The sequence below is a fragment of the Schistocerca piceifrons genome, chromosome 6 (assembly GCF_021461385.2).
Source record: "Schistocerca piceifrons isolate TAMUIC-IGC-003096 chromosome 6, iqSchPice1.1, whole genome shotgun sequence".
In the NCBI taxonomy this organism is placed as follows: domain Eukaryota; kingdom Metazoa; phylum Arthropoda; class Insecta; order Orthoptera; family Acrididae; genus Schistocerca; species Schistocerca piceifrons.
In genome coordinates, this window is record NC_060143.1 from 525966298 (window position 1) to 525987207 (window position 20910).

Here is a 20910-nt window from a genome sequence, read left to right on the forward strand (position 1 = left end):
CATTTAACATTCCCATTATGACAATGTGGAAGCCTTAGAAACAACAACGTAGAAACGCATTTCAAAAGGTAGGTGGCGCATACGCCATGAGTTACATGCAGTGGCATATACAGCCAAAATAAAATTATATTACCATATTAGTGAAGCACATAGAACGTATATAAGTCAAAACTTTAAGAATAAACAGTAATGGCATCTTAAGACGTACATTATGAAAGCTGGTCTACAATCTAGTTAATATATATTCACTGGGATCCGAGGTTTTAGGATAAGCGAGAATTACATGAGGGCCAGTGTAGTGGCAGACATACATCATGAGTAAATCACATTGCATAAAAGGTAGTGGCTTAGAGATATAAAAATGCATTATAGCTTCCTGAGGAAATAGACAACTGAGGTTATCAACATTAATGTTATGAATTAAATAGTACGGGTTTAAAGCCTTCAAAAAATTGTCTACAGGCAAGGTTCAACTGATCGTTGAGTATATTACCGTCTTTGAGCTCTAGATGTTTAAAAATAAATAACTCTTCCCACAGATCTAGTCTCCGTCCTTTAACTTGTCTGTGTAGGATAACCGTGTCTTCTAACTGTTTAGGCGTATGGCCGGCTATCAAGAGGTGTTCAGCAAAAGTAGAGTTGTGAACATTAGCTCCTTTTTTACCTAATAGATGTTCTTTATATCGTGTTTTAACAGCTCTGCCTGTTTGACCAATATAATATGAGGGGCAATTATTACAGGTTAGTTTGTATATGTTGTGGCGTAACAAGCTTGCTACGCCACACTAAGAAGGGAGCCGAAAGGCACGCGTACACACACGCCGACTGGCGTCAAGTCTGGAACAGGATACGTTATGACAGCTATAAAGAAAATACTTAACTTTTAATCACTCCTTGTGATACATCTCTCTTGACTATACAAATGAGACTCGTAAGATACATGCACTGTTACAATTGGCGCCTTGCTAGGTGGTAGCCATGGACTTAGCAGAAGGCTATTCTAACTGTCTCTCGGCAATTGACAGGAAGGCTTCGTCCGTATTGTCGCTAGCAATGTCGTCGTACAACTGGGGCCAGTGCTCGTCCGTATCTCGAGACCTGCCTTGTGGTGGCGCTAGGTCTGCGATCACACAGTGGCGACACGCGGATCCGACATGTACTAAATGGACCGCGGCCGATTTAAGCTACCACCTAGCAAGTGTGGTGTCTAGCGGTGACACCACAGCATACACCTGAATTAGAAAACCAATCGTTAGCAAATTCTACTGAATGTATAAGATTTCTTTTTAAACTGTTGTCTGTAGAAAAGGAGACGTTACAGTTATATTTTTTATTTAGAAGACGTTTAATCCTATACGAAATGTTACCCAAGAAATGGATGGAAATAAATTTTTTGGTTTCTGTGGTATCTGTGGGGAGGTTATTACTCAAAGTCGAACAATTTTGGGAAATTTTCTTATTAAGCAATTGATCGATCATATTCTGGTTGTATCCATTATTAACAGCAATCATTTTGATGACACTCAATTCCTTTTGTTGATCCGCAGGTGATAAAGGCGTGGTTACCATTCGGTGAATGGCGGAATGAAAAAACGCCAGTTTGTGCGCTTTAGGATGAGTTGAGTCAGCAGGAATGACATTATCTGAATATGTTTCCTTGCGGAAGATATTGAAATGAAAGGTATTATCTTGTATAGAAATTGTTAAATCTAGAAAATTAAGCTCACGTTTATCATTTTGAAGTTCTTTTGTGAAGGAAATTTTTTCATGTAAACCATTGAAAGTGTTGAAGAGCTGCTCTAACTCATGGTCAGTGCCATCAAAAGCAATGAAAATGTCGTCCACATAACGTGCATAATAGCGGATTTTTTGGTGTAATTCTGAACTAGAATTGAAAAATGCTGTTTCCAAGGCGTTAATGAAAACCTCTGCTAGAATACCGGCGAGGGGGCTGCCCATTGCTAGACCATCTGGCTGTATATACATTTTCCCATTAAATGTGAAATAATTGTATTTTAATATGACCTTCAGCAAACCAATAAGTTCAGCAATCTGAGTTTCACTTAGTTTTTTATGCTTAAAAAGATTTTCTTTTACAAGGTCTATGGTTTCATCAACCGGGACATTTGTATAGAGGCTGACGATGTCGAAGGGCACCAGTCTAGTGTCAGGTGTACATTTTACAGATTGAATATTGTTAATTAATTCCTTACTATTTTTTATAGAAAAGTTATTTTCAAATGTGAAAGCATCTTTAATTTTAAAATGGAGGCGCCTAGCAAGAGTGTGATGTGGACTGCCTATACCATTCACTACAGGGCGGATCGGATGATTTTGTTTGTGCAGTTTAAACTGGCTTCTGAGCACGGGTGGTTTCGGGTTCATATTTATAAGCCCTTTCTGTTGAAACTTATTAAACAGGCTGACGGAATTAGTTAGAGTACGCCGGATTTCATTTTGCAGTTCAGCAGTAGGATCTACGGTAACCTCAGTGATGTCGTTTTCCTCAAAAAACTTTACAGTTTTCTCTATGTATTCATTTTTATAAGCCACGACAACAGTGTTACCTTTATATTTGATTTTGACTGATGGAGCTATGGAGATGTTTGTAAAAATGGCAATGACGTATCACTCCATGTTAATATAATACTGTAAGTACAAGAAATCATTCTCATATTCTGTAACACAAGATTCTCTTAATATATGTTAAACTCTAATCTTGACTTATGTGTATACCTTTCATAATAATCACGATGTTCATTTTCCTCAGGCCGACTTCTGAAGAAGATAGGTTTAAACTTATCGAAACCTAGGTAAAAATTACTTTATCCTTTGCAACGGGTCGGCTGTTTTTAATCTAATTACGTGAAAACAGTTGCTGTTACGCAGCTATGTTTAAAATAATGAAATTCTTACCTGCCGAGGTATCAAAAGCTGCTTCCAGGTATATGGACATCAAATTAAAAATTGTGAAAGCAGGTATGGCTATTGACTTTAATCAACAGTGCCTAGATAAAGACATTATCCCTGATTACGTGAAGGCGTACGTAAACTTTAAACAGTGTAACAGAGTGCCTTCTATTAAAAAGAAGTTAGTGCATTTAGTCATTTCGAATAGCATAGTGAATTTGTACAAGAAAAAAGATGTTCTTAATAATGAAGCCTGCTGTATACACCTATTTTTAACTAAAGCTTTTAAAGATCTTTGTAATTTTCAAATTGACCACCTGTTAAATAATATTAATGAATGGCTCTTTAATCGTAAAGAAGAAACCAAGGCTAGACATGAAAGAAAGCTTTTGAAGTTTAGTAATAGGACCACAAGAAAAAGTGTTAATACAGCAGACAATAGTGGCAAGCACCTATTTTACGAAAGACTACTAAATAAAACTAATATCACTTTTACGCAGACTGAGAATGACTTATTGTGTAAAGGCCTTAAATATAACTTGCCTTCTAAACTCGATAAATATCCAGTTATTTGTAATCTCATTGTAGATCTGAAAACCGGTTTCGAATCTCTGAAATTAGAGAAAACGGAGCAAGTTAAATGTGCCTACGAATGTAATAACATAATAGAAAAAGAAATTAAATTATCTCCTAATAGTCAGTCGGGCGAATATAGTATAGTAAAAGGCATTAATCATAAACTTAGAGAACACGACGCCTTAGTCACTAAGAGTGACAAAGGTAACACTGTTGTCGTGGGTTATAAAAATGAATATATAGAGAAAACTGTAAAGTTTTTTGAGGAAAACGACATCACTGAGGTTACCGTAGATCCTACTGCTGAACTGCAAAATGAAATCCGGCGTACTCTAACTAATTCCGTCAGCCTGTTTAATAAGTTTCAACAGAAAGGGCTTATAAATATGAACCCGAAACCACCCGTGCTCAGAAGCCAGTTTAAACTGCACAAACAAAATCATCCGATCCGCCCTGTAGTGAATGGTATAGGCAGTCCACATCACACTCTTGCTAGGCGCCTCCATTTTAAAATTAAAGATGCTTTCACATTTGAAAATAACTTTTCTATAAAAAATAGTAAGGAATTAATTAACAATATTCAATCTGTAAAATGTACACCTGACACTAGACTGGTGCCCTTCGACATCGTCAGCCTCTATACAAATGTCCCAGTTGATGAAACCATAGACCTTGTAAAAGAAAATCTTTTTAAGCATAAAAAACTAAGTGAAACTCAGATTGCTGAACTTATTGGTTTGCTGAAGGTCATATTAAAATACAATTATTTCACATTTAATGGGAAAATGTATATACAGCCAGATGGTCTAGCAATGGGCAGCCCCCTCGCCGGTATTCTAGCAGAGGTTTTCATTAACTCCCTGGAAACAGCATTTTTCAATTCTAGTTCAGAATTACACCAAAAAATCCGCTATTATGCACGTTATGTGGACGACATTTTCATTGCTTTTGATGGCACTGACCATGAGTTAGAGCAGCTCTTCAACACTTTCAATGGTTTACATGAAAAAATTTCCTTCACAAAAGAACTTCAAAATGATAAACGTGAGCTTAATTTTCTAGATTTAACAATTTCTATACAAGATAATACCTTTCATTTCAATATCTTCCGCAAGGAAACATATTCAGATAATGTCATTCCTGCTGACTCAACTCATCCTAAAGCGCACAAACTGGCGTTTTTTCATTCCGCCATTCACCGAATGGTAACCACGCCTTTATCACCTGCGGATCAACAAAAGGAATTGAGTGTCATCAAACGATTGCTGTTAATAATGGATACAACCAGAATATGATCGATCAGTTGCTTAATAAGAAAATTTCCCAAAATTGTTCGACTTTGAGTAATAACCTCCCCACAGATACCACAGAAACCAAAAAATTTATTTCCATCCCTTTCTTGGGTAACATTTCGTATAGGATTAAACGTCTTCTAAATAAAAAATATAACTGTAACGTCTCCTTTTCTACAGACAACAGTTTAAAAAAAAATCTTATACATTCAGTAGAATTTGCTAACGATTGGTTTTCTAATTCAGGTGTATACAAACTAACCTGTAATAACTGCCCCTCATATTATATTGGTCAAACAGGCAGAGCTGTTAAAACACGATATAAAGAACATCTATTAGGTAAAAAAGGAGCTAATGTTCACAACTCTACTTTTGCTGAACACCTCTTGATAGCCGGCCATACGCCTAAACAGTTAGAAGACACGGTTATCCTACACAGACAAGTTAAAGGACGGAGATTAGATCTGTGGGAAGAGTTATTTATTTTTAAACATCTAGAGCTCAAAGACGGTAATATACTCAACGATCAGTTGAACCTTGCCTGTAGACAATTTTTTGAAGGCTTTAAACCCGTACTATTTAATTCATAACATTAATGTTGATAACCTCAGTTGTCTATTTCCTCAGGAAGCTATAATGCATTTTTATATCTCTAAGCTCACTACCTTTTATGCAATGTGATTTACTCATGATGTATGTCTGCCACTACACTGGCCCTCATGTAATTCTCGCTTATCCTAAAACCTCGGATCCCAGTGAATATATATTAACTAGATTGTGGACCAGCTTTCATAATGTACGTCTTAAGATGCCATTACTGTTTATTCTTAAAGTTTTGACTTATATACGTTCTATGTGCTTCACTAATATGGTTATATAATTTTATTTTGGCTGTATATGCCACTGCATGTAACTCATGGCGTATGCGCCACCTACCTTTTGAAATGCGTTTCTACGTTGTTGTTTCTAAGGCTTCCACATTGTCATAATGGGAATGTTAAATGCTTTCCTTTCATTTACTGTCACTCTATCTAAGGACGCAATTAATATTTATATTTTACATGTTGCTTCAGTACCTCAATCGGCACATAGTACGCGACCTGAGCGCCACCTGCCCTGGTCGCAGTGCTACCACGCAGGCCGATTTTACTCAGTTGCTTATGCGGTCTCCAACTTCCATGTACTTAATTTTATGTATCTGACAAACCCTACTCTTAGGGCTATATTTGATTTTGACTAATGGAGCTATGGAGATGTTTATAAAAATGGCAATGACGTATCACTCCATGTTAATATAATACTGTAAGTACAAGAAATCATTCTCATATTCTGTAACACAAGATTCTCTTAATATATGTTAAACTCTAATCTTGACGTATGCATTCGAGGGTTGGATTCCCTCTCTTCTTCATCGAAGAGTTTCACTGCCTGGGCTACTCTCAGGGTGCGCCTTCGACGTGGAAGATCCCTGCCGTGTCGTCTGCTTGCCGTCACCGCCGCTGCCGCTTGGTCGCCGCCTTCCGGTCCTTGCAGCCGCCGTAGCCGTCGCCGCCTGCTGGGGCTCGCCGCCCCCGCCTGGTCGCCGCCTGCCGGTGCTCGCCGCCGCCGCCGCCGCCGCCTGCCGCGGCTCGCCGACGCCGCCGCCGCTGCCGCCGCCGTCCGGTGCCCGCCGCCGCCGTCCGGTGCCGCCGTCCTGACCCTGGTCTACGGCCGTCTTCGTCTTCATCCGTCTTCGTCTTTGTCTGTCCCCAGTTTCTGTCCTCTCCTCTTCGTTCTGTTCGTTCTTGTTTCTCTCTCCCGTCATGTCCACCCCCACCACCACTGTCACTACTACCACCACCGCCATTGTCTATACCTCACCTTCCGCCGCCTCCACCACTATAACTTGGTGTGCCCAGTCCCACCCCCCTCCTTCCATTCCACCTCTCCTCACTCTCCCTTCACCCTCTATCTTTGTCGCCCCCTCTCCCGCTTCTTCCTCCCGCTCCTCTCGTTCTGATACCTTCCCCCCACTCCCCCAGCCTGTCACTGCAGCTCCAGCTCGGGTGATGGCCCGTCGGGCCACTGCCCACGCCCAGCTCTCCCCGTCACCTTCGCCATCACCGCCGCCACTGCCACCGTCATCGTCATCGTCGCCGTCGCCTTCACCGTCACCATCACCATCTCCGGCGCCGACTCCGGCCCCGGGACCTGCCCCTCCCCGCCACATTCCCGTTGTTCCCATCCCCCACACCTCCCCCACCGCCGTCAAGCGCCCCGGTGGCACCCCTGCTTCCTCTGCTTCCAAAAAGGCTGCGCCTCGTCCTCCTTCCCCCACCCATGATGCCATGGAAGTCTCCCCGCCTGTCCCTGCCCCCTCATCCTCCTCCTCTCCCCCTTCCTCCTACCGCTACCTCCTCTCCCGTCCTGATCCCTCTCTCCTTGAAGCCCGGAACCTCACCCTCTTCCTTCGCCAGCATTGTCCTGGTGCCCCCATCTCCCTCCTCACTCCTCGCCGAGATTCTGTTCTCATCTCCTCCCCCAGCCCAACCCTCCATACTGACATCCTCTCCCGTCTGCCTATCACCCGTATTGGTCCCAACGCCTCCCTTACCCCTGCTCCTTCTCCATCTCCTACCCGCCAACCCCAACCCCCGCGTCGCCCGCCGACCCTCACCGCCGTGATCACGCGACTCAGTCCGTCGATCACGGAGGAGGAGGTGTTGGCGGAGCTCCAGGCCCATCCCACGCTGGAGGTGTGGGCGGTCCGCCGCATTTTCAACTCGGCCGGCCCCACCCGCCTCATGCGGGTTTTCTCTGAGGACGCCAACTCCATTGACCGTCTCCTGAAGGAGGGTGCCCTCCTCTTCCACCAGCGGTACAAGGTCGACCCTTCCCGTTCCCCTCCTCAATCCCTGCGCTGCCAGAGGTGTCTACGCTATAATGCGCACCCCACAGCTGAGTGCCGCGAGGCCCCCACCTGCCCGCATTGTCGGCAGGCGCACTTCCTCCGGCAGTGCCCTAACCTCCAATCCCCTCCCTCCTGTAATACCTGCAATCTCCCTCATCCCACCTACTCCCAAAAGTGTAAAGCCCGACCCCTACAACCACTCCTGAACTCACCGTACCTGTCCGTCCTCTGGACGCCCCCACCCCTCCTGGCAATTCCCTTCATCCCCCACCCACCGCTGAGGACATCATCAGGTTCCTCACCATCGTCCTCCAGAATGTTCATCCCTTTCAGCGCCCTCACACCCTCCAGCAGATCTCCCTTGCTGCCCGTTCCATCTTCCAACTCAAGATGTACGCCACCTACTCCAACAACCAGGCCCATTTCACCTTCTCCTGTCTTGACACCCTCGTTTAAATCCCAGTCATGGCGCGACAGCAACGTATCCTTTTCAACAACATCCGCTCCCTTCCCGCCAACAAAAACCTGTTCCTGCACACCCTTGCCACCCACCGCGTGGATGCCTTCCTCCTCAATGAAACCTTCCTGCAACCCCACCACACAGTCCACACTTCGCCCTACCTCCTCCACCGCTCCGATAATCCCCTCCCGATTGCGCGTGGCGGAGTTGCCATTGGTCACCACCGCCAGATCCCCGTTCGGCTCCAACCTCTCCTTCCCGACCCCACCGAACACCTGATCCTTAGTCTCTTCTTCCCCGGCCTTACCGTTACCTGCGCCACCATCTATGTCCGCCCCAACGCTCCTATTCCCTTCGACTTACTCTCCCACGTCGATCGTACCTTTTCCTCCTACGTGATCGCCGCCGACCTCAACATCCATAGTCGTTCCGCTGCCCAGTTACGGCGATGGCATCGGTTCCTCTCCACCCTTCAAGGTGACCTCGTCCCCATCCCCCGGCATACCCGTCCTGAATCCAACTCCACTCCTGATGTTATCCTCTCCTCCCCCAACCTCCTTGGCCGCATAACGGTGGATGTCCTGGAGCCTATTGGTAGCGACCATCTCCCTGTCCTCCTCACCGTTTCAGACGGTCGTCGCCCTCGCCCCGACCCTCGTACTGACCCTCCCCCTAAGTATGTCCACGACTATTCCCGAGCCGACTGGAATGCCTACCGGGATACCCTTTCCACCCAGGTCGATAGCCACCCTCTCACCTACCACCACCCTGACGATGTCACCCATGCTGCCTCCTTTCTCCAGCGGACCTTGTCTGAGGCCGTGGAGGCCCACGTTCCTACTGTCGCCATCCACCCCCACCATCCTACCTTACCCCCACAGGCCGTTCTCCTCCTCCGTGAATCCCGTCGTCTCTACCGTGCCTTCCTCCGCACGCGTGACCCGGACACACTACGACGCCACCGGCAACTCCAGCGACACGTTCGTAATTTGCTCGCGGCTAAGAAACGCCGGGACTGGCGACAGACATGCACCCGTTTAAATGCAACCCTACCAATCAACTCGTCCAAGTTCTGGTCGGCCTTCCGTCGCCTTACCGGAACTAAACCCTCCCCCTATTATCCTCTTCTCCATGATGATCACCCTTTCCCTGACTCCCTTAGTAAGGCCAATCACTTTGCCTCCTACCTCTCCAATGTATTTTCCGTCCCCGATGATCCCCAGTTCGATTACTCCCTCTTCCCGGATATCCGCGATCGAACTGACACCTCTTCCCCTCCCCTCGCTCCTGGCTTCCAGTACTTGGACAACATTACACACACGGAACTCAATGCCCCTATCACTACACAGGATCTCATTGCTACCCTCCGCACAAAACGCAACACCGCTCCTGGTCATGATCGTGCCACCTACCGTCACCTTCGTGAAGCTCCTGTCTCTTTCCTCTCCACCCTGGCCAGGCTCTACAATGTAGTCCTGTCCACTGGTTACTACCCCGACCTGTGGAAAACCTCCCGTATCCTCATGTTCCTTAAACCTGGCAAACCGCCGTCCGCCGTCTCCTCCTACCGTCCCATCAGCCTTACCTCGGTCTTCAGCAAGGTCCTAGAATCTAACCTCACCCGCCGTATCCACCAGCATCTCCGCCAGCACCGCCTCCTTCCCGTCACCCAGTGTGGCTTTCGGCCATCCTTCTCTTCCGACGATCTTCTCCTTCACCTCACTCATCTCCTTTCCGAACAGCTTAATTCCCGTCGCTCCGCCATCTTCCTCTCACTTGACCTCGAACGCGCTTATGACCGCGTCTGGCATTCCGGTCTCCTCTTCAAGCTCCAAACCTTTGCCCTTCCCATTAACTACGTCCGTCTGATCGGTTCCTTTCTCTCCCGCCGTCCTTCCTATGTCACCATCCATAACACCGATTCCTACACCTTTTTCCCCTCCGCCGGTGTGCCCCAAGGCTCCGTCCTCTCCCCCCTTCTGTACCTTTTGTACACGGCGGACATGCCGCCGCCATCGCCCCCCGTCCACCTCCTCCAGTTTGCCGATGACACCGCCTTCCTCGCCCTTGCCCCCACCCTGCAACGCTCCCAACGCCTTCTCCAATCCCATCTTGACCGGTTCACCGCTTGGTGCAACCAGTGGTTGCTCAAGGTCAATCCCTCCAAAACCCAGGCGATCATTGTAGGCAAAACCACCCCTTCCTTCCGCCTCCTTGATTTCTATCTCACCGTCTATGGCCGTCCTATCGCCCTCACTCCCACCCTTAGGTACCTTGGCGTCACCCTCGACCGTCGCCTCTCCTGGACTCCCCATCTCCAGACAATCCAAGCCAAGGCACGTTCCCGACTCCGTCTCCTCAAGCTCCTTTCCGGCCGCACGTGGGGTCTGGACCCCTCCACAATCCTCCACACCTATAAATCCCTTATCCGCCCTATCCTTTGTTATGCCCATCCAGCCTGGCTCTCCGCCCCCCCCTACCTTCTATAAATCCCTCCAAATCCTTGAACGCCATGCTCTCCGCCTCGCCTATCGCATCCGTCTCCCCTCCCCCACGCGGATCCTGTATGATCTCATCCCCTTCCCCCACCTCCTCCTTTTCCTTGAAAGGATACGTATCCTGTACACCTCACGTAAACTTGATCCTCCTCACCCGCTCATTTCCCCGATCCTCTCCCACCCCCGCCCCCTGCCGCGCCTGTATTCTCACATCCCACCCGGTCTCCATCTCTCCACCCTCCATACCCTCTCCCAAGGTGGCTTCCGCCAGCTCCCTCTCCCTGATGATGTCCTCGTCCCCTCCATCTACCCCTCCTATCAACTTTGACCCTGCCCCGCCCCCCACTTCCCGTGTCCTTTCCTTTCGGCACCCTCCCTCCCTTCTCTTCTCTTCCCTTCTTTTTCCGTCTCCCTGTCCCCTCCCTTCCCCCTCTTCCTTCGGGCTTCCTCTCCCCCTTCCTCCCTCGCCCCTATCTCCCCTGCCCGTGGCATCTCTGCTCTCCCCTCTCGCTCTCCCACTCCCCTTCCTCCTCCTCCTCTCTTGGCAGGTCCCCGGACTCGCACACGTATAGTGAACATTCGCGCGCCGGAGATCGTCGCCTTTTGTGTCTCGTGTGTGTGACGTCGTATAGTGTTTTTGGTGTCCGCCGTCCCACTCCTACGTTCACCTGTGCCGTCGGACTCATCAGTGTTTTGTGCGCCGTGCCGACGTGTTTTCCGTGTTGTTATCGTCACATGTGAACGACTCCGTGTTTTTTATGTCTCTGTGACCTCTCTCTTTTGCCCGTCACTTTGTTCTTTGTCATTCACCATGTTTTATACTCTTGTAAAACGCTATGGCTGAAGAGCGGCGTAGTGTGCCGCTGCCAGCCTACCTGAGTTGTACAGGTTTTAAAATAACAATAAAGTAAAAAAAAAAAAAACTTGACGTATGTGTATACCTTTCATAATAATCACGATGTTCATTTTCCTCAGGCCGACTTCTGAAGAAGATAGGTTTAAACTTATCGAAACCTAGGTAAAGATTACTTTATCCTTTGCAACGGGTCGGCTGTTTTTAATCTAATTACGTGGAACCGTTGCTGTTACGCAGCTATGATTAAAATAATGACTTTCTATCATAGTTCATTCAAGACTAACTGAGGCGTGAATGAACTGCGACAGAAGCCCGAATAACAGGGGGCTGACGCACTAGGACATGTATTGAAACCATCAACAACATTCGGTCGTCGTACTTTCATCACATGTTAGCTGTAACTTCCGCTCCGTTTCCTTAATATCGTTTTCTTGCTCTTCACTCTACTGTCCCAACTTTTTTTTTGGAAGTAGTCAATACACGAGTGTAAAATGTCTTATTCAACATTCATGTTACAATCCAAAAGTTTTCCAACACATGAGAATGCTCGTATAAGTTTAACGTATTTTCATTCCTCAGAAGGCATTCAGTAACAGACTTTACCGCAATCAGTTTGTCCTTTTTTTGCCATTCATTGTATTTTCAGTTTCATGATGCTTCATTTTCCGAGTTTGCAGACCAAGAAAAATCCAGGCTTAAAATTTTCTTGACTGATGGAGGGAAATTTCATAGAAATGCACTTAAAGCATGATTCAAAGCCCTTACGAATGGCTCCATCAGTCACAATTTGGTACTTAGTGGAGACAATATTTTTTGTGACCAACGAGAGATTCACTCAAAATTTCTTTAGTCACAGGGTCGAAAGTCTGAGATTTCGCCAAATCTTTACTCTAAAATGCATTTGCTTTGCTCGGTTACACCATTCACAGAACAAACAGGACACTTTTGTGTACCCAGATTGCGTGCCTAATAAAATTCCTTTAATTAAAAAGTAAAGAAATTAGTTTTACTATGAAACAATTAACCTCAGACAAAAACTAAGAACAAATTATAAACCTTTATATACAATTTATTCAAGGTCGCATACTTATTTTGATCATTTAGTGTCTTGCAGACTGGTGTTACCAGTGTGGAATGTTGTTTACATTGAGTCTACTCTATTGTAGCTCTAAGTGTACCGTTGAAGAGCTACTACTAAAGCACACGTCTGTCTGGTGCCTAGGCCTACACAAAACAGAACGTTAACTGAAAAGGGAATTTACACAGATAGCGTTGTGTACGAAAATATGTGTATTAGTTGGTCGGGGCATAGTATGTCGAACTAACTATGATTCATAATCATCAAATCAAAAAGTTATAACTCAATTTGTTTGTCTAGGAGGGGGAGATCCAACGATAGGAAACTCGATCCGCCGTCCCTTCCCCTACGTGGGTGGCGGGAGTCACCTTTGAAATATTCAATGGGAATCCCCGTTTTTCATTGCAGATGAAGATTCTACAGGATAATGTACATACGTTTTGTCTGACGCATTTTCTTCGTTTCGCCACAGGTACTGCTGTGATAGGAGCAATAGAAATGGGTACTCAAACGTAATTTACTACATGCTACTCAACGGCCCTTAAATATCATGTGGGTAGCACGTGGGAACCTACCTCCATGCTAGTACAGGCCAGTATTGGAAACCCCATTCGCAACGTTGTATTCCTACGGCAACAGACATGTCGGACACGGGATTACTCGACGCGCGGGCGTAGCCCTGTAGCGAACTACGACTTATCATAACAGGCAGTACAATGTGACCGGGAGCTCACGTATCGTGTAGACTTAGAACAGATAGAGGCTCTAAACATTACATTACTTGCGCAGTGTTCATTGCCTGCACACTTACCTATCGTCTGGAGAACACACGCGCAAGTGCACGATGGAAGTTGCAACCACAGAAGAAAAAATTGAAATGATCCTGATTTTCGGAGAATGTAGGAGAAATGTTGACGCTGTTGTTGCCTTGAATGCAGGGCGTTTTCCGGAGAAAGCTCGCTCTCGTTCGTCGTGTTACTAGGTCACGAACACCCTTATGTCTGATGGCAGCGTACAGATCGGCTAAAGGAAACGAAGTAAACGTGTTACAGGAGAAGCTAATGAAATAATTGTACTAGCGGCAGTGCACCACAACCCACTGATAAACTGTATATGAATCGTTAATATACCGAATTTTTTTCCAAAATATGTCGCTAAATATGGGCGATGTCATTCCCTCAGTGTATCGATATATCGACATCATAATGACAATATCGAGTTCCGATATTTTTCTTTTATATTATATTTTTTCATAATTTTCGGAAAATATTTAAAGTTGTTCTTTTGAAATTGTAGTAATATAATTTTTCTTTCACTGTGCAAAGGAGCCTTACTAATTTTTCTGCTTTCGTCACGTCACAAAAAAAAATAAGACGGCAACGTTTAGCGTCGGCACGCAATTTTGACACTACAATTGCTAGGTCACTGGCGTTTGCAGAAACGAAAAACGCGGGAGTCATGAAGTGCTCCGGACAAAGCCGATATGTGACGAAACCGAACGATGGACCCTTCAGACACCTGTTACTGTGCCACTTACGAGCAGTTACCATTGTTAGCAATGTGGTTATCCCCAAGCGTGAACGTGCTTCGTTTCCCTTTCAATTCTCGTTCTAATCGAGAAGTACAGAAAAGCTAATAATAAATCAATACTTAAATGAACATCTGTAAAACCGGCAGGATATTTACAGTGTGCAGCCGATATTTTTATAGGCATATACGTCGAAACTTTTTCGCCTATATAAGATACTATTTTCGATGTGTATATAGCCCGTAATGATACTTTTTAAAATATGGGTGTATCGGATTTCTGATATTTTTAAAAAATATCAGCGGTCCTAACAAGCGCCTGGCAGCTACACTGCGATTCCGGAGAGGCCGTGGGTAGTATTGTCAAAATACTGTACCGCCTTAAGTATCATCCATACCACTTGTCACTGCATCAGGAACTTCATAGCGCCGATTTCCATATCACGTATTGTTTTGTGAATGGGCACGTTAACAAATGCAATCGACCGCCACGTTCTTTGCCGAGTTACTATTTTCCGATGTGTCTACATTCACAAACCATGGTAGCGTTAACCGGCAAAACATGGATTACTAGAGTGCAGACAATCCCCATTGTTTAAGGCAAATTGATCCTTAGCGGTTCGCAGCTCGTGGTCGTGCGGTAGCGTACTCGCTTCCCGCGCCCGATTTCCCGGGTTCGATTCCCGGCGGGGTCAGGGATTTTCTCTGCCTCGTGATGACTGGGTGTTGTGTGATGTCCATAGGATACTTAGGTTTAAGTAGTTCTAAGTTCTAGGGGACTGATGACCATAGATGTTAAGTCCCATAGTGCTCAGAGCCATTTGAACCATTTTTTGATCATTAGCGTCTTTGATCTGTTAACGTATGGTGTGGCATCATGGGGAATAACTCATTGGTCCGTATTTTATCGACGGGACGTGGAATGGACCAAAATTTATAATTTTGTTCGAATAGGAACTAGCAGTGCTACTGCAGGATGTTGCCCTGGACGTTCCACAACTTACGTGGCTTCAGCGTGTACTCTCCAACTATTCTCTGTATCATCTCTTTAATGTTGACGCCCTTGCTTTTAATTTCAGCGACTGCTGTTTCGACTTTTCTACAAGGTAAGTCAGTTGTTCCGACGGCCAATTCTTTTTCAGTCTGACTTCATTGCGCTTCCTCTTACTTCATTCCTAAGTGAAATATTTTGTATTGCTATCTTTCCCCAAACATTTTTTATTTCGTTCTTTCGTCGATCATATGAAGTATTTATTTTGTTATCCAAGGTCTCTACGCAGTTGCCTTCCTTACACCCATGTTTTTCTGTCCAACTTCTATCATTTCCTCTTTTAGGGAAGTTTGTTTCTATTCACGGTAAAGTCTATAGTGGTATTATAGTTGTATTCATTATTGCAGTATCTCCAAACTTTCAGAATTTCAAACAAATTAGATAGTTTAGTATTCCACTTCTTTCCGCACTGATCCTTTTGGCCCGTTAACTTAGACTTCCTCTACCTTTCATAATTACTAAATTGTGATCCGAGTCCATATCTCCTCCTCGGTATGCCTTACACTTCATTACCTGAATTCTAAATCTCTAATCGTGATGTAATCCAAGTCGTCTGCCTTTTCCAAATACGCCTCCGCCTCTCTTGTTTTTCGAGTAGGGTATTCCCTACAGCTGGCTAAAATTAATTTGGAACTCAATTAGTCCTTCCCTGTTCTCATTCCTACTATAAAGCCCATATTCAGTCGTAACTCTGTCCTCTGTTGGTTCCCATAGTATGACGTTCTAGTACCCTACAACAATTCGGCTGTCATTTCGTTTTGAAACCGATTTACTCGTTCAGCGTTATATTTTTTTTTCTTATCTTCATCTGCTGCTTGTGATGTCGGCGTGTTGGTGACTGCTTGTTAACGATTTTGATCATAACAACCTCATCACAGAATTTTCCACAATAACTCACTTTCCGCCCTACCTTCCTCTTCATAAAGAATCCTATTACCGTAGTACCATTTACTCGCGCTGTTGATATTACACTATATTCACCTAACCAGAAATCCAAATGTTCTTTTCATTTCACTTCACTAATCCCCACAATATCTAGCCTCAGCCTTTGAATTTTCATATTCAGATTTTCTAGCTTCACTATACTTCTGTCATTTCATAGAAGTTACCCTTTCGTTTTTTACCTCCCTGTTGGCAGTTCCCTTTCGGTGACCCTAACGGGGGACTAATCCGGACTCTTTTGGCAATGGAGAGATCCTCTTGATACTTTCTTAGTTGGAGACCACATGTTCCTTGGAGATAGCTATTTGTCTTTAATGCAACGATTTCTTTTGCCTTTTACATCCTCATGCTGTTGATCATTGCCATTTCTTTCGCCTTTTAGGGCAGTTTTTCACCCCAAGAGTAAGGGATTACCCTGAAACTCTGTCCTCTCCTGCGCCACCTTTAAAATGGTTCAAGTTTACTGATATTATCAACCGGGAAAGAGTCATCTCCTGTAAATTTTTTCAATTCTGTGAGGAATTTAAAGTCCCTTACGTCAAGTTCACACATGAAATCTTCTTTATTTGTTCAAAAAATTGTTCAAATGTGTGTGAAATCTAAAGAGACTTAACTGCTAAGGTCATCAGTCCCTAAGCTTACACACTACTTAACCTAAATTATCCTAAGGACAAAAACACGCCCGCTGCGGTGGCCGTGTGGTTCTAGGAGCTTCAGTCCGGAACCGCGTGACTGCTACGGTCGCAGGTTCGAATCCTGCCTCGGGCATGGGTGTGTGTGATGTCCATAGGTTAGTTAGGTTTAAGAAGTTCTAAGTTCTGGGGGACTGATGACCTCAGATATTAAGTCCCATAGTGCTCAGAGCCATTTGACAAACACACACACCCATGCCCGAGGGAGGACTCGAACCTCCGCCGGGACCAGCCGCACAGTAAATGCTTTATTTGTATTAATTACTAGTTTCGGCTAACAAATCAGCCATCTTCAGATCATAAAACATTGTTAACTAGTGCTCGTGCCATTATGGCTTCACACATCGTTAAAATGTATCTTCGTATCATTAAATCTCTATATGATATAACTTAAAAGTTTTCATCGTTCGTGGCAAACGGAATTGAACCGATATCATAAAACAAAGGCGTTACGTCGTCACATCTTTGCAACTGACACAGTCATGTAAGTGATGAAAATGCTGATTGTATCAGTTGCTAATTTGTAACGGCATAACACCTTTGTTTTATGAGCATCGTTCACTTACAGTAGCCACAAACTATGAATAGCTGTTTTTAAGTATGTCATATAAAGATGTTGTCATTTCAAGAAAGCTTTTGACGAGTTGTGAGAGGGTAATGTCACTCACCAACACTAATCAAGAATGGTTAATGATCGGAAGATGGCTAGATTGTTAGCATCAAATTGTAAAGAAAATTTCATAAGCGATCTTGACTTCATGCATTTTAATTCCCTAAGGGCAGGCCGGAGTGGCCGAGCGGTTCTAGGCGCTACAGTCTGGAACCACGCGACCGCTACGGTCGCAGGTTCGAATCCTGCCTCGGGCATGGATGATTGTGATGTCCTTAGGTTGGTTAGGTTTAAGTAGTTCTAAGTTCTAGGGGACTGATGACCTCAGCAGTTAAGTCCCATAGTGCTCAGAGCCATTTGAACCATTTGAACCAATTATCTAAGGAAATTAAAGATGTTGATGTTGGCAGAACGAGGGTGACCCCTAATAGCGGAAGTTTTCGGCCACCATTGCTAATGATTATAATTCAATATTTAAGGAATGTCTAGGATAGAATCCGAGATCCAGAACCTTCGGCTGACTAGTCAAAGAAGCTACCCATAGTCTACGAGTGTAGTTTTATCGATTTAACTTTTAAGTTAAGTCAAAGTCTTGCCTTTCTGTTCCTACATAATTCCAAAACCTCACGTAACTGACCCCAGGACGAGCCGTTCTGTGTATAGTAAGATCATAAACAAAACAGAGCATCAACAAACTTTGTATAACATAAAATGGGACTCACGTAACGGCCAATACTGAGATCCAGACAACGGTAATTGAGGCACTGGAAGCTGCTGGCATACAGAAGTAATTATCCACAGTGCACTGTTCACTCTGAAAACACGATGCCGTAGTTCATAACAATATATTGAAAAATGCGTCACACGTAGCTTAACTCTGAAAAAAAAGTGAATATGAGAAACTTTGTTAATTAATATAAATATAACAAATTGTAATTTGTTATCAGAAAATATGCTTACGCTTCTCAGCAACGGTTCTTGTCAATACACAATAAACATGTAAATGTTCTGCTACTCTTTAATGCATGATAAGCACCAGTGCGGTGGGGCCAAGTAGAGAAATGTTTGTGACTGAAACACTTTAAAAACACCCGTCGTCCCTGTGTAATAGTTTGCCACAACGTATGCTGCATCTGTATAAAGTCGGTGGCACAACTCTAAGTTAGTGACGGATCGCCGACTCTGTCATCACGAAATATTGCAGTGGATTTGCTGACATGAAGAGCTGACTGCTCACAGTGGCTCCTTTCAGTGTATCTCGTGCAGACGAAAGCTTTGTAGCACTGGACTTTACGACTGAAATGATATGGTACTTTTATTTGAAACAGGTTGACTGATATTGTTTTAAGATAATTCGATGTTATGGCGACTGAGGCGGAATTTTACGTTAGCATCAACAGTTATTGGAAAAAGACGAAGAAAAAATAAACAACAATATGTTACCTAACAATATTTAGATTCGTATTTTCCACTGGAATAAAAAATACGGGTCATGTGGTATGAAATATTCGTTAGCGTTAACATAGTGAGTACGTGTATACAATAATTAAGTAAAAGAAGTAAATTAGGTAATACTGTCTCTATTTAATTAAAGAAGATGACTGAATGGGTGTTAATAACAGATAATCCTGCATAAGTCTCTTTCGTGTGCTGTCATATTCATATATTATAGGTCAGTTAATTCGCTAATGAGTCTAAAATTAACTACTTTTGAACAGTTGAAGTTACAATCCCGAACTATTGGCCTAATTAAATGTATCGAGCAGAGGGATTCAGTGTGATAATTGCCCATAATTACTATGTTTAATATTTGATTACCAAAAATTGTTCAGATAACTTACGGAAATGCAATCAGGTGACGTCGTCGGCAACAGCCGGTATTTCGACAGGCGCACGTCCTTCCATCTTCAAGGCAAAACTACATCTGTAAGATGGCAAGAACTATGCCCCTTACATGAAGTCATTAAAGATCACCTAACTCACGTTGAGCGATCAGTAGGGCTGAACAAAAATGACTAACAAGGCACAATGCATCTTGTAGAGGGTATAGTATGGACGTATTGGAATAATGAATGTCAGGTGATGGTTTTAAAGTAATTCACACTACATGAAAACTCCGTGGAAACACGTCGATTCACTGGAGGCTAGTTTATCCAAGGGAAGTGTTAAAGAGATGACCTTGGCCGGCTGTGGAGCGGCGAAGGGAAGCGACAATAGGCAGCTTCGATAGCTGAATATAACATCAATGTGCAACCCTGTTTAATTAAAATGGATCAATTCTGAATCAATTAATGTCAACACTGCCACCGCAGTTCAATCAGGAGTCACAGGGCCTTATTGCTATCTTTGCGGTATCCGATATTGCTGCAGTTTTGCACTCTCAGTTGATCTGTTAGTCAATTACCTGGGGTGAACACACGCCAAAACCAGATAAGTGACGGGTGGGGTGTTACACAGCAAGTAAGCGCTGTCCAAGCGAATTTAAAACCTCGGTTTCCGCAGAAACCCGTAAAGATGACACATAAACACTATAAGTACAAGCGCCGTCGCAAAACAAAGATGACCAACGTCAGAAATTATCGACAGTGAAATTAACAATCAACGGCTGAGGCAGCAAAAACTTCGTTCCTCTCTTTTTTGACAAGTGAAAGAACAGGATATGGTGGCTCAAATGGCTCTGAGCACTATGCGACTTAACTTCTGAGGTCATCAGTCGCGTAGAACTTAGAAGTAATTAAACCTAACTAACCTAAGGACATCACACACATCCATGCCCGAGGCAGGATTCGAACCTGCGACCGTAGCGGGTGCGATTCCACACTGTAGCGCCTAGAACCGCACGGCCACTACGGCCGGCCAGGATATGGTGATTTTTGTTTGGATTCTGCATGGAATCCTGCTTTCCCACTTGTCAGAGACCAGAGGGATAGGGTTTATGCTACCTCACCCTTCGATTATTAATTTCGCTGTCGATAAATTCTGACGTTGGTCATCTATGGTTTGTGACAGTGTTTGTGTTTACATTGCGTGCGTGCGTGTGCGTGCGTGCGTGCGTGTGTGTGTGTGTGTGTGTGTGTGTGTGTGTGTGTGTGTTTTATCTCTACGGAGTGGAAACTGAGGTTCTAAAATTCGATTGCTGCAGTTTTGCCTTGATGATGGCGGTAATGTGTGCTCCTGTCGAAACAGATGCGGTTGTCGACGACATTACTCGATTGCCTTCCCGAAAGTTATTTGAACATTGTATAAGCCGGGAGAAACTACGGTCGCACAAGGATTACATTAATTAAACATGGTACGAAGATAATAATTAAGTAAAGCAGATAGGTGGATTTAGACGTAAATTAATAGTTGAAAGTACAATAATGTAGGAAGAAGCTGAATATCGTCAAAAATTGGATTTAGTACTAGTTATTAAAATCATTAATTTTATATAAGTCTGATCTTAAAAACAGACATCCCAAACATACCAGGACAAAGCCTCGTAAACACGGTGCGAAACGTTTTCCTTCTCCTTGTAATTGGTAAATG